This window comes from Gracilinanus agilis, chromosome 4, assembly GCF_016433145.1.
Source record: "Gracilinanus agilis isolate LMUSP501 chromosome 4, AgileGrace, whole genome shotgun sequence".
NCBI classification, from domain to species: domain Eukaryota; kingdom Metazoa; phylum Chordata; class Mammalia; order Didelphimorphia; family Didelphidae; genus Gracilinanus; species Gracilinanus agilis.
In genome coordinates, this window is record NC_058133.1 from 454,831,755 (window position 1) to 454,853,878 (window position 22,124).

At 34.7% G+C, this 22,124-nt stretch overlaps 1 pseudogene; it reads left to right on the top strand.

Annotated features, from left to right (window-relative positions):
- The first annotated feature begins 1,301 nt into the window (after positions 1-1,301).
- LOC123246698 lies at positions 1,302-2,519 on the top strand (annotated as a pseudogene).
- Positions 2,520-22,124: the final 19,605 nt, after the last annotated feature.

The following is a 22,124-nucleotide window of genomic DNA, read 5'->3' on the forward strand; positions in this document are numbered from 1 at the left end:
TTTCTGACTGTGGTTAGAAAAATCTTCTGAATGGGTTGCCTGTACAAAGTCTATCTGAATACTTCATTGATATTTGATTTTTATGTTTCTTCATTGATTTTTGTTAAAATCTACTTACTTTTTTACTTAATTGTTAAACCTTTACCTTCTTTCTTATTATTGATACTGGACATCAATTGCAAGGCAGAAGAGTGGTCAGTAATAGGGAGATTTGTAAGGAGTAAGGATGTTTAGCAGTCATAGTTTTAAAGAGATTTATTATGAATCAGTCTTGGTTTACATACACCCTGCTTGTTTGGAAATCACTGTCATGAATGAGTTTTATAGATAATCATTAATAGCTAGCATTTTAATGATATTTTAAGTTTGAGAAGCTCTTTCCATATGTTATCCCATTTCATCTCTATAAACATAGTGTTAGAAATGAATTTTACAGATGAGAAAACAAAGGGTAGGGAAGATAGAGTGACTGGATTAAGTGGCTAGTAATAACAGGAAAAAGGATTTGAACTCTAGTGTCCAAGGCCTTCATTCTATCTTTGACACTTCCTGACAGCTTCTAGGGAAAGGAAGAAAAGGTCACTAAATGCATATTTGGAGGGAAAATGGCTTTTAAGAAGCCTTATAGATATATATTTTTAAACCCTTGTACTTCAGTGTATTGTCTCATAGGTGGAAGATTGGTAAGGGTGGGCAATGGGGGTCAAGTGACTTGCCCAGGGTCACACAGCTGGGAAGTGGCTGAGGTCGGGTTTGAACCTAGTACCTCCTGTCTCTAGGCCTGGCTCTCACTCCACTGAGCTACCCAGCTGCCCAGAAGCCTTATATTTAAAAGCAGAGAAGGATACTACTTTTATAATTTAACAAGAGAAAAAGAATGCTAAAGGTGCAGAACAAAAATATAGAAAAGGAATATGCATTAAACCTGTCTCAGTAATAAAGATTTATTTAGTAAATCAAATGGTGAAGAAATAAAAATAAGGTTTTCTAAAGGACTTTGAAAATAAAAAAAAGGAATCAATACATTATCTTTTAGAAAATGAAACACCATGATGGTTTACAAGCAGGAGTCCTGTCAATGTAATGCATGATTAGTAGGCATTTGTAAGAGACTAGAGGTAAGGAAAATATGTAGATTATAGTAATAGTCCAGGTATTCAGAGATATGGTATAATATTAGAATATGAGCTCTTCTTTACCTTGTTAATTGAGCCTCTGGTGAATTTAAAAGTGAAATTTATTTACTATTTGAACTAAACGCCCTAGATTTCTTTGAAAGTACTTTGAACAGATAGATGAGAATGGATACCATGCTCTCAGTGACAGTCACTGCTAAAGCTCCTCACCAGCCCAGCCAGCAGTGCCACAATGATCCTGTGACAAGGTCTCACTCCTGCCCACTTCCAGGCTCAGGATAGCATCCAACATAGCCACTAGGCCACTTTTCACTTGGACAAAAGTATCAATCAATTGTACATAAACCTGTCTCAATGCAATAAAGTCAAAGCTACATATACACATATGGATTGATGACACTCATAAGAGACTGGGCTGTAAAATCAAGATCCTAGACTATGAACTTTATAAAGAGCATTGTTGATCCACCTGAATGGAATTTTGATGGCTAGTTTTCAGTCTGAAGTCTCTAACAGTGTCATGTATCTTATTCCTGCTTCTCTGTTCCTGAGACTCCTTCAAAAAGGACCCCAACTAACTGGTTCTCTGAAGTGTTCAAGTATGACTAAAAGCCTCTATAGACAAATTTGCAGCATACATGTAGGCAAATGATGGATATAGTCTCCAACCACAAAATCTGGTTTGGCACTAAGAGTGTAACAGATGGACACCCTTTTGGCTCACCTTCCAAGGGCATTCCTGGGCCCTAGGGTCTATATTTTTGTGGTGTGGGAAACTGACAAAAGCTATAGAAGAGATATAGCAGAAGCTTATTACTGTGCTTGCCTTTGTGCTAAAGTCAAAATTGGGAGGACAAATGCTGAAGTAAGTTCCAGATAGGATCTTATGAAGGGTTTGTAGTGGGAGACAACTTCTGGATTGCTTACTTCATGATCCATTGAATGTTTGAAGACTTTGGAATGACTTTATCATTTGACCCTAAGACAATCTCTTGGTACTGGAATAGAACTGGTTGCTACACTAATTTCAGTAACAATTCCATGAGAGATGAGAATGGTCTAAAGTGCATTGAAGAAGCAATTGAAAGACTAAGTGACACCAGGAGGACATCAGAGCCTATGATTCCAAATGGTTCTGAACAATGCTCAGCAGCCCAGCATGTGGCAGTTTCAATGAGACATCCAATATTGATGAATTCTCTCCTGGAATAGTCCACCATATGCCAACATCTACATTCTCAGTACAGCTGAGCAAGAGAAGAAAGGCTACTTTGAAGATTGCAAATCCTCTGCCAATGTGTCACTTATATAGTATCAGAAGTGCTTATCCATTCCCATCTTTTTGAAGAAACAGGATATGAACCTTTTCAGTACAAAACCTAAGAAGACTATATAGATGCCTTTTGTATCCAACACTCCATAACCCTTTCCACATACTCTCTTTAACCTCATATTTCCCCCTCTTCCAAGTTTCACTGTTGGATATAACTCAGGGCACAAAATAACACAATTTTTGTGCCTACAGAAAACATTTGGTGGGGGTGTGAGGAAATTCTATTAGCAGAAATGCTAATAAGAGAAACAAAGTCTCCAAGCCAAAATGAAATAGGTTTATTGAAAGAGGGCTATTCTCACAATAAAGCTGGAATTCTGGTCAAGACCAAAAGATTCAGCTTCTTATGAGAGGGCTTCTTTTATGCCCAAATAATTAGACAATTTATATATACCGCTTTAAAATAATTCAATGCAATGATAAAAATAGAGAGATGCGGATTGGTTGAAGCAAACAGGAAATACTTCTCATTAGTAGAAGAAATCTCTTGATGGGTAAAGAGGATGTGGAGGATCTTAAACCATACTTTCTGAGACTGATGTTGTATACAAGGGTGGAGGGGAGGTCCTGAGCTTCAATCTGAGAGTAAAGCCTAAATTACAATTTCAAGACCATAATTGCTAAGGGGGCATGACATAGTGAATTGCTGAAACCTATACTAACAATGGTTAATTAAGCAAAAGCTGTTGTTTACTTAATTCAAACCTTAAAACATATACTGAAATAATCATAAAAACACTACTAAACTCATAAAGAGTATTAGTATATTAATTCACTTATGATAAGAGTATTGAATTATCCAATCACAATTATGAATAACTAAAGACTAATGCTAACATTAAAATCTAATCCTTATAGAAGGGGGTGAGGGATTTCTCACTCACAGGGGAAAACAGTAGGGTTGAGTGATAATTTGATCTTTCTTTTCCCATTCATTAATGACTTTTTGAAGACTAGAAAATAGTGTGTTAGTAGGGAAAGTGGGTTGTCTTATGGGGAAAACCACGGGAGATAACTTAAATACTATATGTGGGTTCAGAAGGGTGTGTAGGAGATAGGAATGACAAAAGATGAGGACTTAACAAGTTACGGATACTGGGTTTAACTGTTAAGGCAAATATCTGTTGAAAGAAGTGAGTTAGGCCTAATTCTCACCCTGCACCATCTAGACAAGGGGCCTGTGGAAACTAGCAAGCAAATGCCAAGAGTTTGTAACAAATTTAATTAAGGGAACTATGGTAAAGAATAGGAATAGGGGTTTCTACACTTCCAGACTATGGGCAAACCACAGGGTCAGGGGAGGGATTTATCTACACTGAACTGAGAACTAAGCAAGGTAGGGCCCAGAGAAAAACAGGACTGAAGTGAGTATCTTCACAGCAGAGTCCTGACACACTCCAGTGATGTTGCAGCTCCTCCAGGACCACTAGCTGAATTCTTTCAGGTGGGTAGATTCTGGGAGCTAACCCAGCCCAAGTTAACCTGCAACTCAGGTTGGGATTAATAGTCTCTACCAAAATCTCCCACAAGTAGATGAAAGTCTTCCTTCAGGATCCCAGGGGATCAGGGTACAAACTACACTTCCTCTGAAGTCTCCCAGGGTCAGTTACAACTTGTCCCAACCACCATAGAGTCCATCTCAGAGAGAGAGAGAGAGGCACACTTCCTGCTTCCCCATTCCATTTAGAATTCTCTAGCCCTGGCTGCTAGGTCTTCTAAATAATAATTAAGTAAACTTCCTCAGAAGTTGAACATAACCACAGTTTCCATCTAATCATGTTTGCGCCTCAATAGAGACAGGGCTTCCAGGTTAAAAGTAAAAGAAAGTATTTGAAAAAAAGTGCATTGAACAGAGTTCTTTATTATTTTCACATGGTTATTTCAATACTGACCACTGACTCCCTCATTTTCACACTTTGAAAAGGTCTTGAAAGCTACAAAAAATCCATTAATGGAAATTTTGTTTAGATTGTATATCATATTTCTTCTTGAAGCTTTGTGAAAAGCAATTCATCTAAAATTCTCTCTGTGGTAATTACAACTTCAGAGAATTTCTTGGATTGAATAAAGTGACAAAGTAACCTCTTTTATTATTTCTGGACTTGGAACAGAGGACAAAAAGTTAATTGACTAAAATGATAGAGTTTACCTTTGGAATAAAAGCACATTAACCTGTGAAAAGACTGTTTCATTGAAAATAAACACTTTTAAGAAAATTCAACAACTTACTCAAAATTTACCAAATCATTCCTGGGAAAATAACATCTTTATACCATGAGTTCTGAAGTTGACAGATATCAGAACTTTAGTTCTTAAAGATTCACACAATACCATCCTTACAATAACTAGGCAGCTAGGTGATAGAGTACCAAACCTAGAGACCTGGATTCAAATTTAATCTTTGAATCTTCCTATGTATCTCCCAGCAAGTCACTTAACTATGTGCTTAGGGCCTAGAACATAATTAAGAACTACATAAATGTATTATTATTATTATTATTATTATTATTAATCTTTGTGAGGTAGATAAAGCATATATTATTATCTTAATTTTATAGATGATGAAATTGAGCCTCCATGATGAAAAAAAATCATGGTCAATTCAAAGTTAGATTTCTTGCCTCAAAAGTCATTCCTCTGGCTACTATGACAGCTTACATTTATCTTTAACTATAAATATTTTGCTGGTATATGTGAAACATAAAGGTCCACGGAGGGTAGTATTCAGGAAGAACCAGTATGTCTAATGCAAGAACTTGTTAATACTCTTTTTGGGTTACTCATCCACTTTTGGTGACCACTTTTCACTCAATTCTTACTTCGCCAAGGAAAAATCATCTAGGCAGTTGGCTAAACAATGATGAGAATAACCAACTGATCTCAAACCCATCAGTGACTTAGAGGAATGTCTCTACCAAGCATGTGAAGACTTTTCCTGTTTCAGAGGCCAGATTCAATATTTCATCAATGTAGACTTCTAGTTAAGCTGAGTTGGTACTTGATAGCATTAAATACAAAGTCATTAGACAAGACATAGTAAATAGTACCTAATAAATATAAATTTGAACATGAAAACCAGAATTTTAAATGTTCAAATCAATTTTATAATTTCTCTTTTTCTCAAATATCAAAGTATAAAAAACTTAAAATGATTAATTTGCTACATTTTATTTGAAAATGAAAGGATGTGGAAATATAAGAGAAATTTTCATATACCATGCTGTTACTGACTAAGTTGAGGACTTCTTTGATTACAGTTGAGGGAAAAAAGAAAGTCAGTTAACTCACAATTGGTGGTGATAAAAAAAAAAGGAAATTTTAATTATTTATACTTCTAAGAAAACAACAAAAAAATGTAATAAAATAATTTTGCATAAGAATACTCAAACATCATTGTTTGGAAAGGTTAGTTTCACAATGACTGAAAAATAAAAGAAACCAAGTGAAAAACATTGAGTTTAAAAGTTCCATCTAACTCCTATTAATAGTCCTTCCACATTATATTGTTACCGGTAGAGAGGTATGATGTTGTAGTGAATCACATAAAGGAATTTAAGTTAAGACCTGAGTTCCAATCCTGCTTCAAAAACTAATTAGCTATGTCACTGCAGCAAGTCATTTAACCTCCTTTTACATTCATATTCTTTCCATAAAATGAGGATATTATACTGGGTGATTACAAGTTATTTATAGCCTAAATGAATGAATCTGATAGTACTATACTGATACTATTGGTACTATTGTTGCAGTCACCAAATACCCAAGATATGGCAAGATATGAAGGAGATTATTAATGTTAATGCAGAGGAGGGGTGATAGGGAATCAGAAAATAGGAAAAAATGTCATTTTATATAATGAAATACAAGTTATAAATGTTTCTACCATTATGAAATTGGAGTTAGAGGAAAATATGATAAAGATCCAGATACATTAGCTTTATTATTGGCAGGGAAACTATATTAAGGAATCCAGGTAGATCATTCCTTTCAGTGTCACTCACTGGGTTGGATTTGCATGGATAGGAGTCAACAAGCATTTTCTTAATGTATTTCAAACAGTAGATTTGTATCAAAGAGTGAGAACCAGGGATAAAGCAAACTAATTCTGAAAATAGAATTAATACTAAAGATTTCTCTGATTTCTTGTGGCAGAGGTTTAAACCAGAATGAATTTAGATAACACTTTGAGCTATGTGTTAAAATAGTTAGTTGACCTTGATGTCAATAGGAAGAAAGACCACACAGAAGAACAATAGAGCTATAAATAGGAAATTATCCATAGAAAGCAGAAAAAATTCAGAAACAAGCAGAAAATAATAGAAAACAAGGGTCCAGTGATGTAACTCAATCAACCAGAAGAGACTAATTTGTCAAAGACATTTCCTAAAGAAAGGTAAACATTGGTATCTTTGTTTAGAGTAGCAAATGGCAGTCTTAGGAGTGGTATGCAATCCTTGGAGAATGAATTTCCCTGTCTATGCATGCTCCCAATATATGTATCACTTTGGTAGCAGTATCCCTGGTCAGGAATGTTATGTAGGATTAAAAAATAATATACAATTACTCCAAGTACTATATTTTATTAGATGTAGTAATAATCACTTGAAGTAGAGGAAAAGTATAGCCTGAGCAAAGAGCAGTTTCCTAGACTGTGAAAAGTGGGAGAAGAGAGAGAGAGGGTGGAGTTACACAAAACATTATCTACACAATGTAAAAACATAATGTGGGGATGAAAGAAAAGGGATTCTGGGAAATATTCAAGAGTGCAAAATTCTAATTATGTAATGCCCCCTTTGATCCTTTGGGAGACTAATCACCCCAATGGATCATTTTAAAATAACCAGCTAAAAGGATATAAAGATCTTTAATTAAAGGTACATACAATATTGCAGTTTCTAAGGGAAAATTACAATAATTTGGGAATAAGAAAGAAATATTCTTGAATGTGTATTGCCTGCTGTACTACTGTTTTATAAAGCTGTTTTCTTAGTGAAAATCATTTCTACTCACACTGTGAATCATAGCCACATTAAAAAGGAAATGGATCTCATTTTGGTGGGAGAAATTTTCATATTCTACCACCTCTCCTTGGTTGACAAAATGTGTCACTGATTGTAAGCTATATATATATATTTTTTTTATTTTTTAAACATTTGTATTATTCTTTTTCCTTGTATGTGCAATAGAGTATTTGAGTTTTCTTTTTTCTCTCATTTCTGTACTTCAAGCACATTTTACCAGTATTATTGGTTTTTTGATTTTGCACTAGGATAAGTTTAAAATGTTCATTAGCTCTAATGTTAATGCATACCCAAAGCTTTAGACTATAAAAACAGCGCCAACGAGCACAAGGTCAAAGAGTCCAACCAGTCATAGTGGGATTGGTGAGATTCTGAGTGAGCTTGTTCACTATTTGGAGGGGAATAAAACTGAAAGATTTAATATCAATAAAACAGCAGGGTCTGTAAATGCTTGAAAGTTGACCCTCAAACTCATTAAAGTTCCTTCCCTCTCAAGTATCATCATTCATTTAGATTCCTTTGGTCACTTACCTGGGGTTCCTCCTACTTGCACTGGGCATAGTGTGGATGAACCCCATATTGGGTTGTTGCAGAGACTGGGCGGGCCAAAATGACAAGGGGGTGTAGGGTGATGAATCTAGGGGAGAGACAGTTGAACAGGAGAGAATTTGGAACTAAAAAATTTAAAACAATATTAAAAATTTTAAATGTAATTAGGATACATTTATTGAAACAAAATATATTAAAAGTAAAAATAATTCACAGACTCACAACTCACAAAATATATCATATAAAACTCAAAATGGATGCATGATTTAGAAATAAAGTATTTTATGACCAAATTAGAGAAGCATGGAATGGTTTATCTATCAGATCTATGGATAAAGGAAGAATTTTTGTCCAAACAAGATGTAGGAAACATCATGAGATCTAAAGTTCACAACTTTGACTACATTAAATTCAATAGGTTTTGAAGGAATAAAACAAATACAACTAAGATTAGAAGGGATATGACAAACTGGGAAAAATTATGCTGTGACAAATGTTTCATTGTTCAAATATATAAAGAATGGAGTAAAATTATAAGAATACAAAGCGTTTTTCACCTGGCAAAATGTCAAAGAAAATGAACAGGCAATTTTCAGATAAAAAATTAAAATTATCTTTAGTCATGTGGAAAAATTCTCCAAATTACCATTAATTAGAAAAATGCAAATTAAAATAATTCTGAGATACCACTTCATACCTACTAGAATGGCTAACATAAAAATAAAAGGAAAATAATAAATTTTGGAAGGTATATGGAAAAATTGGACTTGTGTACTATTGGTGAAACTGTGAACTGATGTAATTATGTGAAAAAAAATTTGGGACCATCCCCAAAGGTCATAAATATCTGCATATCCTTTAGCTTAGCTATCCTACCACTAGGTCTTTATCTGAAAGAGATCAAAGATAGAGAGAAAGTACCTACTTGTTCAACAAAACATATGTTTTAACAATTCTTTTCATAGTGGCTAAGAACTGGAAACTAAAGGGATGTGTAATAAATGGGTAAAGGGCCTTAAGCTGGTAATAAGGCTAGCAGGAGGATGGTGCTAGTTGGAAGGATGGAGTGATCTGTAGCCAAGCTGGGCTTGAAATTTATTTATAAATATAATAAGGAACCAACCCAGGAAACTGAGTGTAAAGTGAAACTCTCACTACTAGACACCAGGCTCCTTTAAGATACCAGGTTACCAGCCCCTTCCCTGCTGAGGAAGCAACTTCCTATTGGTAAATTGCAGGCTGACAGGAAGTGGATGTTGAACTTCCTCCCCTTCAGCAATGGAGTTTGTTCCAGCTGAAACTGCTCAGAACCTTCCTGTTGCCTGTCTCTGCTTGGCCTTAGATGGTAGGCTAATAACCACAGAGTTCTCAAGATTAAAGCTAAGGGGTTTATTGATATCAGATTAAGGGAACAAGGCAGTGGAAAGAGGGTTAGGAAGTACTGAGATCTTGGGATGAAAGGTATATCTGACTAAGGTTGCTAATAGGTCTTATCTGGATGGTCTTCTGCCTAAGATGTGGTCTCTGGAAAATAAATAAAGTTTATCTTTGACTAAAGGATTTCCCAGTTTTGCTAATAGTATTGGTAAATTGTTCTGCAGGATTGGTTTAAACCCTATTCTATGCCTAAGCTATCCACGTTCTCACTCGTACCAACCCAGGGCCCCAGAGAGTAAGGGATAAGTGAGTGATCAGGGGAGAGATCAGGGAAGAAAAGAACCCAGCCCTGGGTCTACAGGGCTTTAAATACTCTTGGCCCAATTGGCAGTTGGTGCTTTGTCTTATGTCTCATGCCACCATCAACATTCCAACCAGGGCAACTAACAGGTTGCCTCAGCCAACATGGCAGAGTTATTAATCCTATATTACAGATGTTCATAAATTGGAGATGGCTTAACTAGCTGTGGTATATGACTGAAATGTAATGCTATCGTGGTATAAGAAATGACAAACCAAATATTAAAAAAAAAACTAGAGAGTCTTACATGAAGTGATGTAACGTTAAGTGAGCAGAACCAGGGAAACACTGTACATAATAACAGCACTAAATCAGAATTATTGCCTGTTAGTGACCATTATTATCAGCAATGGAAGGATCCAAGGCCAATGTCAAGGGACTCATGACATAGAAGGAATTGATGGAGTTGAGTGCATATTGAAGCATACAATTCTTCACTTTATTTCTTACATGAAAACATATGTACCACCCATATCATATTACCTGTCATCTTGGGGAGAGAAGGGGTTGAGAAGGAGAGAACATGAATTGCAAGATGTCAGAAAATGATTATTAAAATTTGTAGTTATAGGTAATCTGTAAAAAAATAATTTAAAATAAACTAGTGTCTGATAATGATCAATAAATGTAGAACAAGCATAAAAACTGATGTCATCCACATGCTGAAGTTACTGTAAATGGTTGTGAGGATTGAATACCAGTTTGCACCTTTTTTCTCAGTAACCTATGATAAACTTTGGGTTGTTCTTCTACAAAATTGAGTTTCCATTCAGATTCTACCCTTTGATTGTATTAAAAATAAGACTTGAGGCTTATCTACATAGGGAAGACACAAGCCAGAAGCTTCATGGTTCCCTGCTGTCCTGGAAGATACTTGCCTCTGGTCCCCCGTGATTCCTGGTGTCTAGAAGACTGAAGTCAAGTCTGTCCAACCAAGAAGAACCAGAAAATGTAATGTCACAGATGTTGGAAGGGGTTATAATTTATGGATCAATGGAGTTAGCATTCTCTTTTCTTAGGAAGCAGCACTTTTTTCTTATAGCCAAAAACAGAAGTGAACAGGACTTGATGAGCAGTGATCTTGTGTTATCTAGGCCACTGGCCTTGTGATTGTGTGCCTTTCATCTCTTTAATCTGCTTTCACTATTTAATAAATAATTATGAATTAATATAGAGTCTCCAAAGAATTGTAGTCTTAACAGCTTTGACTATTTGATAAGTATTTAACCCTTTCAAGTCTGCAGAATGCATCACTCAGTGCCAATTTAAAACTCACTTGTTTGAATAATTAACATCCATATAGATTTCTCCCTCTGGATGAGAGAAAGAGAACTGAGCTAAATGTTAAATCATCCACAAAAATGGAATTGTTTTTTTAACAGAAATAAAGTGGTTTGTTACACATGCAAAATTCATTCTTTAATCAGTTGCTTTTTTAAAATAGGAAATCTACTGGCTTATTGCATATATAAAAATTAACACAGAGCTAGAAAAAAATTAGTAAACCATATGATCTGACTAAAATAACTTCCTTTGACATAGTCAAAGAAATTTTTGAATAAGAAAATTTAGAAATGGATAGCAGAGAAGACATCAACACTGATTAAAAAATTGGCATGAAGTTATAACATCAATATGCTAAAAGTTGTTATTCTGTAAAAATACACATTTATTAAGCATAGATACAAGATAGAAATGCTTCCTTGGTTATAAAAATATTTATGAGGAATTTTTTAGAAAGATACTGGAAAATCGTGAGAATTTTCATTCAAAAAGCTGCAAAAAGGAAGTATAGATTTTCAAAAAAATAAGCTTAAATAATACTTGGCAAACGAGGCCAACTAAATAGAATCTGTCCAAGGCTAGTTACTGATAAAACTGGAAAGAAGAAAAGTAACAGATAAAATATGGAAGAATTCTCAAAACATAGATTTTTTAAAACAAATTCTACAATCAAGGACAGATGAGACAGAAGTAAAATGTCATTGGAGAAAATAAAGAAAGGAAAAACAGCTACTGGACCATATATGCAAATTTTGAAAACATTAGGTATCTGAAGAAGTATAATCAAGTCTTAGAATTTTTTCATCTGGAAAATGAGAAGGTTGTAATCAATCATCTTTAAAATTCCTTTTACTTCTAAGGTTTTGATCTTATGGCTTCTATAATCTGCTACTTTTTCCACTGGCTATCATGCTTTCCTTTTAAGGTGAATGGAAAATGCCCCCACCCAATTTTTTTAATATTCCATCTAGATCTACAAAGATTATTAAAGATATAAAAGATGAGAAGCTAAATTTATTGTTAACTTGACTTTTGTACAGATAAGTAAACTGAAATATGGAAAGAATAACTGACTCATTCCTTGTCCCATAATCAATTTAATTCCAAATCATTTTATTCATTTGGACATTTTAATTTGTGGTTCTTTACATCAGACTAAATTAATCTCACTTAAAAATTAATTAGGTAGTAACTGGATTGTTCAGTGAATTGAAAGTCAGAGCAATAGATAGGAAGGCATGGTTTCAAATTTGGCCTTAGACATGTCCTTGCTGGGGTAGTCACTTACTACTCTTCTGCCTTGAAACCAATACATACTATTGATATTAACATGGAAGGTTTTTTTTTTAAATAAAGATTAAATTAAAAATAAAAATAAGATTTATTTATTCTAATATTTAGTCATCCACAAAATTCACAAAGGACAATTCACTCCAAAATATTAATATTATGTTCTGCAAAGTTCTATGGATTACAAAGATACATCTCAGTGTCTAACACGATATTAATTGAAGTTTTCATTCTAGATCAGGCTCAACCACTAACACTCTGAGATTTAGGCAAACATATTCTCAGTCTTCTTACCTATAACTTTATGATTTGGATCAGCTCCAAGGTGTCAAATAAACTGCTTTCTAGTTATTATGGCAATTTTCAGGTAAAGAAATCAAAAGTATCAATAAGCACACTAGAAAGTGTTCCAAATCTCTAATAATTAGAGAAATGCAAATCAAAACAACTCTAAGGTATCACCTCACACCTAGCAGATTGGCTAAAATGAAAGAAGGGGAGAGTAATGAATGTTGGAGGGGATGTGGCAAAATTGGGACATTAATGCATTGCTGGTGGAGTTGTGAACTGATCCAGCCATTTTGGCTGGCAATTTGGAATCATGCTCAAAGGGCTATAAAAGAATGCCTGCCCTTTGATCCAGCCATACCATTGTTGGGTTTGTACCCCAAAGAGATCATAGATAAACAGACTTGTACGAAAATATTTATAGCTGTGCTTTTTGTGGTGGCAACAAACTGGAAAAGGAGGGTATGTCCTTCAATTGGGGAATGGCTGAACAAACTGTGGTATATGCGGGTGATGGAATACTACTGTGCTAAAAGGAATAATAAACTGGAGGAGTTCCAGGTGAACTGGAGAGACCTCCAGGAACTGATGCAGAGTGAAAGGAGCAGAACCAGAAGAACATTGTACACAGAGACTGATATACTATAGTAAAATTGAATGTAATGGACCTCTGTACCAGCAGCAATACAATGACCCAGGACAATTCTGAGGGATCTATGGTAAAGAACGCTGCCCACATTCAGAGGAAGGACTGCAGGAGAGGAAACATATAAGAAAAACAACTGCTTGAATGAGTGGGTCGGGGTGGACATGATTGAGGGTGTGGACTCGAAACTACCACACCAATGCAACTACCAACAATTTGGAAATAGGTCTTGATCAAGGACACATGACAAAACTAGTGGAAATGTGCATTGGCCATGGGTGGGGGGATTGCGGGGGGTGAAGGGGAAAGGAGGAGCATGAATCATGTAACCATGTTAAAAATGAATATTAATAAATGTTTAAAAAATTTAAGATGCCTTCTATACAGAATAAAATATAATTGGAAAATATTTAATAAAAAATATGATGCAACCTAGATGGATTTTGGGGGTTTTCTAGTCAGCATATAGGCTGCTTGGTAGGTAAGCATCCCCAAATTTTTTTTTAATATTTGACACAACTGGGCTTGAAGTTCTCTCAGGTTTCTTCTCCCCTATTATTTGATTTCATTAATTCAAAATATTTAATTGTCCAAGTAGAGAACAGAAAAAGCATTGGTAGAGGAGAATTAATATAGAAATGAACCAGATGATTAAATGGAATGCCAGCTCTATAGGAAGCAATAATGGAATGTTTTAGCCTAAAATACTAATTAGTGTAATCTTATACTGCTTTGAATTACGTCTAATGTATAGAATTTTTAAGGTAGCATAGCAGAGGAAAAAGGAAAAAATAAGCATTTATGTAGCTCCTATTGTATGCCAGATAGTGTTAAATAGTTAAGCATTTTTAATAGAGTCTCATTTGATCATATTAAATTAATAACTGGTCTTGGAGTAAGGAATATATGGGTACCATACTACATCTTACATGTAGTGGTTATAAGATCCTGGGTACATCATTTAACCTCTTAATGTGTACAACTTTCTACAACATTGAATGGCAGAGAAAGTGATTTTCTCTAATGCTAGAGGAATTTTCTCACAAGAAGGAAATCTATTATTATTTTTTAAAATCAGAATAAGTGTTTTGATAAGAGTTCTCTTGTCAAAAAACTCCAGCAATATTCTGGGCATTCTCTGGTGGTGTATTTTTGTATTGACACTGAGCATAGCAAGTTCCTTTAAATTTTTGAAAATGGAACAACCAGGGTTGCTTAAAAAATTGAAATAAAAAGAAAAGAAAAGCCTTCATATCTTCTCATCTTTTACTTCTGTTCACTTTCATCCCTAAGGGAATGAGGAAAAGGAATAAGGATAATAATTAACACATGATGTTTAGGAAGGTAGGAGATGAATAGATAGAAAATTAGTCCTGTATCCAAGTGACTTGAGTTCTAATTCAGGCTCAGACTTTTTTTTATCTATGTGACTGTGTGGCTACAGCCACAGTATTTAACCATTATGTCTCAATTTATTCATGTGTAAAGTTAAGATAATGATAGTCTCTACTCCCAAGGTGGTTGTGAGAATAAAATGAAATGATATTTGTAAAGCTCTGTGTAAATCTTAAAGTAATATATAATTTCTGGCTATCTCCATTTTTATTTATCCATATTTTATTGAAGAAATATATTACAAGTTTAAATATATTAATTAAAGTTTAAGAAAAGCTAAATTTACTAAGTCTTTGTTTTGATTCTACTAGTTTAAGACTTTGTGTATCAAAGGATATTATGTGATAGTATAAGATATTACTGATTTTCATCATACTACATATATTTTCATAATAATTTATTTTGAATTTTTTCAATTTATAAATGCTTGATTTAATACTAGAATCTTGTGACTATATGTTATTAACTATCATGATCTAACATCATAAATCTATTTCTATTTTGTTTTCCCTTTTAGTTTATTCTCGTCATAATTTTAACAGAAGTCTCTTTAATGCAATGTCATTTCATGAGTTTGCTAGGAGTCTGTTCAAAAGTTATTTAAGGTTCTGGGTTAAGATGGGGGCAGAATAAAAGGCAGCTGCTTAACCTCTCCTAAACCACACATATAGGACTCCTCAAAAGGACATAAAAACAAATCCAGATGAATGAAGGGACCCTACAACAGGGCTCAGCATTGAAGGTACATGGGATTAGGGTATTTTCATGCTATAAGGGGGTGAAATAGCTCTCACTAAAACGTGAGCTGAGCAACCTCCACCCCTCCACACCACCTACAGGGCCAAAGCCAGTGCACAAGACTTAGAGCAAGTTTGAGGCACCCATTAAATCCTTGGCAGCTACCTGGAATCACCAGGGCCTGCTCCTGAAAGCAACAAGACTTAAGACCCCAAGAGGTTAAGAATGCATGGACTTTGAAAACAGAACTTCTGCTCAGGTGTGGTCAAAGTTACAGACTCCAATTCTGAGCACAGGAGTGGATCTTGGGTGGGAACCCAATGCAAAGTGGTGCAAGACTGTGGAAGCAGCTCCCTGAGACTGTTAAAGGAGATTTGGGCAGAGGAACAAGCAAGGTGACCACCAGGAGGCTTGACTCTGAGAACAACTAGACCTGAGACCTCAAGAGCCTAAACAGCTCAGACAGAACTTGGATGTGAAGATAAAGCTGAGATGGCACTGGGTTAACAATGGAAAGCCAGAGACGAGAACACCAGAAGAGAAAGATCAAGAAGAAATCTTTAACACTCGACAACTTTTACACAGAAAAAATCCAGACAACAGAGCAAACAGCAGAGGAGAATAAACAAGTAACCATATCCAAACCTTCCCAGAAAGTGAAAACTGGTCACAAGCTCTTGAAGAGCTCAAATCTGAGATTATGAGAAAGATGGAAGGGCTCTGGCAAGAAAATAACAGTTTAAAATGCAGAATTTCACAATTGGAAAGGGAGGCTCAGCAATCAAATGAATTGATAAGCAAATTGAAGACCAAAAATGACCAGCTGGAAGCCTTGAATAACCAAACAAACCAGATTCAAAAGGAAAAGCAAAAGATTATAGCCAAAAACCAGTCTCTAAAGGCTGGAATTGTGTATATCAAAAAAGATGTCCCCAAAACAAAAGAATTGACAAGCAAATTGGAGACCAAAATCAAACAGCTAGAAAACAGGATTGAATAAATCAAAAAGGAAAATCAAAAGAATATAGCAGAAAACCTGTCTCTAAAGTCAAGAATTGGGCAAGTAGAAGACAATGACCTCTCAAGACAACAAGAACACATAAAGCAAAGTCAAAAGACTGATAAAATAGAAAAAAACATGAAATATCTTACTGAGAAATTGAAAGATCAAGCAAACAGGTCTAGAAGACACAATTTAAGAATCATTGGTCTTCCTGAAAAAGCAGAAATTAATAGAAATTTGGACTCCATACTAAAAGAAATTATTCAGAAAACTACCGTGAAGTTCTAAAACAAGATGGCAATATAGACATTGAAAGGATCCATACATTACCCTCTACAATAACCCTGAAAAGACAACCCCCAAGAATATAATAGCAAAATTTAAGAGCATCCAAGTAAAGGAAAAATATTTTACAAGAAGCCTGAAAGAGACAATTCAGATATCAAAGAGCACCAATCAGGATCACACAGGATCTGGCAGCCTCCACACTAAAAGACCACAAATCATGGAATATGATATTCAGAAAGGCAAGAGAACTGGGTCTACAACCAAGGTTCAGCTACCCATCAAAACTGACTATGTACTTCCAGGGGAAAGTATGGGCATTCAACAAGATAGAAGATTTCCAAGTATTTGCAAAGAAAAAACCAGGACTAAATGGAAAGTTTGATATCCAACCACAAAAACCAAGAGAAACATGAAAAGCTAAATAAGAAACAGAAGGAGAAAAAAAAAATTCTTATTTTTAAATTTGCCTCTTTAAGGGCTTCAATAACATCTAATATTTTGTATTCCTATATGGAGAAATGTTATATGTAATTCTCTGTAGTGAACTCTATTCACTATTATAGTATTCACTATTATAGTAATTAGAAGAATTATTCACAGAGAGAGGTTGGAGTAGAAAATGGTCTAAGATGAGGGGGCGGTGAATAGTAGAGGATTCCGAAAGAAAATTGAATGAATAAGAAAAATAGGATATTCTATTACACACAAAGAGGGCATGAGAAAGGGAAGGGTTGAATACTATTATAAGAAGGAGAGGAAGAGAACATTAAGAGGTAATATTTAAACCTTACTTTCAGTGGAATTAACCCTGAGAAGGAAGAGTAGCTATATCCATTTGGATATAGAACTTTATCTAACCCTACTGAGAAAGTCAAAAGGAATAAACCAAGGGGAGCAAAGGAGTGGAGAGGTCAAAAAAGGGAGGGGTAAAAGGGGGTAGGGAATTCATTAGGCCTTAAAAATTAAAAGAGGGGAATAACAAGGGAGAGGTAGAAAGGGTAGTAAATCAAGGGAAGGGACAAGGGTTACTGGTTTAAAACAAAACACTTTTTTTTTTCTTTTTTTAAACCCTTGTACTTCGGTGTATTGTCTCATAGGTGGAAGATTAGTAAGGGTGGGCAATGAGGGTCAAGTGACTTGCCCAGGGTCACACAGCTGGGAAGTGGCTGAGGCCGGGTTTGAACCTAGGACCTCCTGTCTCTAGGCCTGACTCTCACTCCACTGAGCTACCCAGCTGCCCCCCAAAACAAAACACTTTTAAAAGGAAATAGCCTAAGAAGAAGAGGTAGAACTAAGAGAGGATGCCAAAATGTTGGGGAATACAAAACTGATAATTATAACATTGAATGTGAATGGGATGAATTCACCCATAAAATGGAAGCAAATAGCAGAATACATTAGATACCAAAGTCACACCATATGTTGTCTACAAGAAACACGTATGAGGAGGGTGGACATACACAGATTTAAGGTAAAGGGCTGAAGCAAACTTTTTTGGGCTTCAAATGAGAAAAAGAAGGCAGGAGTGGTGATCATGATTTCTGACAAAGCCAAAGTAAAAATAGATACGATTAAAAAAGACAGGGAAGGTTATTACATCCTGATAAAAGGCAGTATAGACAATGAGGAAATAACACTGCTCAATATGTATGCACCAAATGGGATAGCATCCAAATTCCTAAAGGAGAAACTGGCAGAGCTCAAGAAGGAAATAGATAGTAAAACCATACTAGTGGGAGATCTAAATATTCCTTTTTCAGATCTAGATAAATCAAACCAAAAAATGAATAAGAAAGAGATAAGAGAGGTGAATGAAGTTGTAGAAAAATTAGATTTAATAGGTACATGGAGAAACAAATGCAAAAGAGCAAAAATAATAAATGTAACCTTCTCAGATCATAATGCAATAAAAATAATAATTAGTAAGGGCACCTGGACAGGCAAATCAAAAACTAATTGGAAATTAAGTAATATGATTCTCCAAAACAGTCAGTTAAAGAAGAAATCATAGAAACAATCAATAATTTCATTGAAGAGAATAACAATGATGAGACATCTTACAAAACTCTGTGGGATGCAGACAAGGCAGTACTCATGGGGAAATTTATATCCTTTAGTGTATGTATTAACAAATTAGGGAGGGCAGAGATTAATGAATTGGCCATGCAACTTAAAAAACTAGAAAGGTAGAAAATTAAAAGCACACAGATGAAAATTAAATTAGATATATTAAAATCAAGGGAGAAATTAGCAAAATTAAAAGTAAAAGAACTATTGAATTAATAAATAAGACTAGAAGCTGGTATTTTGAAAAAACAGATAAAATAGACAAAGTATTAGTCAATCTAATAAAAAAAAGGAAAGAAGAAAACCAAATTAACAGTATCAAAGCTGAAAAGGGAGACCTCACCTCTAATGAAGGGGAAATTAAGGCAATCATTAAAACCTATTTTGCCCAATTATATGACAATAAATATAGTAATCTAGGTGATATGGATGAATATGTACAAAAATATAAAATACCTAGTTTATCAGCAGAAGAAATAAAATACCTAATCAATCCAATATCAGAAATAGAAATTGAACAAGCCATCAAAGAACTCCCTAAGAAAAAAATCGCCAGGGTCTGATGGATTCACAAGTGAATTCTATCAAACATTCAAAGAACAACTAATCCCAATACTATACAAATTGTTCAATATAATAAGCAAAGAAGGAGTCCTACCAAATTCCTTTTACAACACAAATATGCTACTGATTCCAATGCCAGGTAGATCAAAAACAAAGAAAGAAAACTACAGACCAATCTTCCTAATGAACATAGATGCAAAAATCTTAAACAGAATACTAGTAAAAAGACTCTAGCAAGTGATCAAGAGGATAATCCACCATCATCAAGTGGGATTTATAGCAGGAATGCAAGGATGGTTCAATAATAGGAAAACCATACACATCATTGACCATATCATTAAGCTAACAAACAAAAATCACATGATAATCTCAATAGATGCTGAAAAAGCCTTTGACAAAATACAGCACCCATTCCTATTGAAAACAATGGAAAGTATAGGAAAAGATGGACCTTTCCTAAAAATAATAAACAGTATATATCTAAAACTATCAACAAGCATCATATGCAATGGGGATAAATTAGAAGCATTCCCATTAAGATCAGGTGTGAAACAAGGATGCCCATTATCACCTCTATTATTTAACATTTTACTTGAAACACTATCATGAGCAATTAGAAAAGAAAAAGAAATTGAAGACATTAAAATAGGCAATTAGGAGACTAAGCTATCACTCTTTGCAGATGATATAATCGTCTACTTAAAAAATCCTAGAGAATCAACTAAAACGCAAGTAGAAATAATGAACAACTTTAGCAAAGTTGCAGGATACAAAATAAATGCACATAAATCATCAGCAATTTTATATATTTCCAACACATTAGAGCAGCAAGAGTTAGAAAGAGAAACACCATTTAAAATCACCTTGGACAATATAAGATACTTAGGAATCTATCTACCAAAACAAACACAGGAATTATACAAACAGAACTACAAAACACTTTCCGAACAATTAAAACTAGATCTAAACAAGTGGAAAAACATTGGTTGCTCGTGGGTAGGAAGAGCTAACATAATAAAAATGACCATTCTACCGAAATTAATTCATTTATTTAGTGTCATACCTATCAAACTACCAAAAAACTTCTTTACTGAATTAGAAAAAAACATAACAAAGTTGATTTGGAAGAAAAAAGATCAAGAATATCAAGGGAAATAATGAAAAAAAATGGGAAAGAAGGGGGCCTAGTAGTATCAGATATTAAACTATACTATAAAGCAGTAGTCATCAAAACAATATTGTACTGGCTAAGAGACAGAAGGGAGGATCAGTGGAATGGACCAGGGGTAAGTGACATCAGCAAGATAGTGTATGATAAACCCAAGGAACCCAACTTTTGGGATAAAAATCCCCTATTTGAAAAAAAAAAACTGCTGGAAAAATTGGAAAACAATATGGGAGAGATAAGGTTTATATCAACATCTCACACCCTACACCAAGATAAATTCAGAATGGGTGAATGACTTGAATATAAAGAGGGAAACTCTAAATAATTTAAGTGAACACAGAATAATGTACTTGTCAGATCTCTGGGAAAGGAAAGATTTTAAAACCAAGCAAGAGTTAGAGAAAATTACAAATTGTAAAATAAATGATTTTGATTATACCAAATTAAAAAGCTTTTGTACAAACAAAAACAATGCAACCAAGGTCAGAAGGGAAACAACAAATTGGGAAAAAATCTTTATAACAATAAACTCACATAAAAATCTAATTACTCAAATATACAAGGAGCTAAATCAATTGTATAAAAAATCAAGCCATTCCCCAATCGATGAATGTGCAAGGGAAATGAATAGGCAATTTTCAGATAAAGAAATCAAAACTATCAATAAGCACATGAGAGAGTATTCTAAATGTCTAATAATTAGAGAAATGCAAATCAAAACAACACTGAAGTATCACCTCACACCTAGGAGATTGGCTAAAATTGTTGTAGGGGAGAGTAATGAATGTTGGAGAGGATGTGGCAAAATTGGGACATTAATGCATTGCTGGTGGATTTCTGAACTGATCCAACTATTCTGGATGGCAATTTGGAACTATGTTCAAAGGGCTATAAAAGATTGCCTGCCCTTTGAGTTATCCATACCATTGTTGTGTTTGTACCCCAAAGAGATCATAGATAACAGACTTGTACGAAAATATTTATAGCCGCACTTTTTGGGGGGGCAAAAAAACTAGAAAAAGAGGTTATGCCCTTCTATTGGGGGATGGCTGAACAAATTGTCGTATATGCTGGTTATAGAATACTATTGTGCTAAAAGGAATAATAAACTGGAGGAATTCCATGTGAACTGGAAAGACCTCCAGGAACTGATGCAGAGTGAAAGGAGCAGAGCCAGAAGAACATTGTACACAGAGACTGATACGCTGTGATAAAATAGAATGTAATGGACTTCTCTACTAGCAGCAATGCAATGACCCATAACAATTCTGAGGGACTTATGGAAAAGAACCCTACCCACATTCAGAGGAAGAACTATAGGAGTGGAAACACAGAAGAAAAGCAATTGCTTGAACACATGGGTTGAGGTGGACGTGATTGGGGATGTAGACTCGAATCTACCACACCAATGCAACTATCAACAATTTGGAAATAAGTCTTGATTGATGACACATGTTAAAACCATTGGAAGTATGCATAGGCTTTTTTGGGGGGAGGAGGTTGGGGGCTGAAGGGGAAAGTAAAAATATAAATCATGTAACTATGATAACTTTTCAAAAAAATAAAAATTATTTAAAAACTTACTTAAAAGTAAACTTTAAAAGTAAACTCTGAAA